A 1,192-nucleotide genomic window follows, 5' to 3' on the forward strand; every position below is an offset into this window, starting at 1 on the left:
CAGCCACAACTGCTTTAAAATTGCGTCGTCAAAAGACTTCCAGCATGCGAGGCTTTGCATGTGCCGTAGCCGTTGCGAAGGTGTGCGATCGCCCAGTTCGACCCCTGCAAGCAATTTTTGCAGATTCGTTTCGTCGAAGGTGGCTGTCTGTTTAATAGTTGCTGCATTTAGTGTGTTATAGGGGTTTGTTGCCTGCATAGGATCAATCAGGTTAATACTTCCGCGGCGGCGGAAATGGAAGTAACATTCCAGTTGGATAAACCATACTCTAGGATTACTGACTCCAAAAGCTGGCAGTTTTACGTGAACGGCGAACCAAACCAACTCAGTGATGAGTCCGTCTTCGTTAGACATGATTCAAAAAATTACTGGACTAAGTGTATGCGTGAGAGATGTAGGTGAGCTAGCATAGCAAGAAAAATAGAAAACGGTAAAAATTGTTCGGGCTCACCAATTAAAATGAATGTTCAAGTAAATCTTGACTCACAGTTCAATATAGGAGATTCCGCAGTTCCGTATTCCACTGAGTTCGGTATGCATTCGAGTCCAACGGTCGAACTGTGGCGACTACGCCCGTACTATGGGGTCATGTGTTCGACCGTTGGACTGTCATTGAGATAGACGGAAAATGGTGGCTGTGTCCAACTAATGCAAGAGCTGAGGTGTCACTGATGCAGAGAAGGCACGAAAATGAAAACAAACAGTACGCATTAGCCGTGAAGGCAGTGGGTGGATATTGACCGAAAATTCGATAAACCCAGACGAGAGGATATTGTAGCACGAGTCCCTAAGCAGCCCAGATACAGGAAAGACAATTTTGAGGGTGCATTTTCTCAAGAGCACAGAATCCGTAGTTGACCTAATCGGGGAATACTGGTGACAAAGTATGGTTCGGTCAGGCTGGAAGGTTACTCAAGCACCAACATGGATGAACCGGGTTTCTGGCAGCTTCCGTCCTGTGCCGTCAGTACAGCCTGTGATCGAGAACTACCAAGAACTGTCCACAAGCAAGGGGGATTCATTGGACTTCTGCTTATAGACTGATCACAAAATTACCTTTTTTCCGAGTGCTTTTGGTGTTAAGGCCCCAGTCCAATACCACTGCTTTTTAGGCCGAAAAAGAAGTTTGAGAAACGTTGAAAAATGCAGAGTCGAAGGAAATAACAGCTGGTACAACTTCCCGGTTGTGCTT

This window comes from Opisthorchis viverrini, assembly GCF_000715545.1.
Source record: "Opisthorchis viverrini unplaced genomic scaffold opera_v5_65, whole genome shotgun sequence".
NCBI classification, from domain to species: domain Eukaryota; kingdom Metazoa; phylum Platyhelminthes; class Trematoda; order Opisthorchiida; family Opisthorchiidae; genus Opisthorchis; species Opisthorchis viverrini.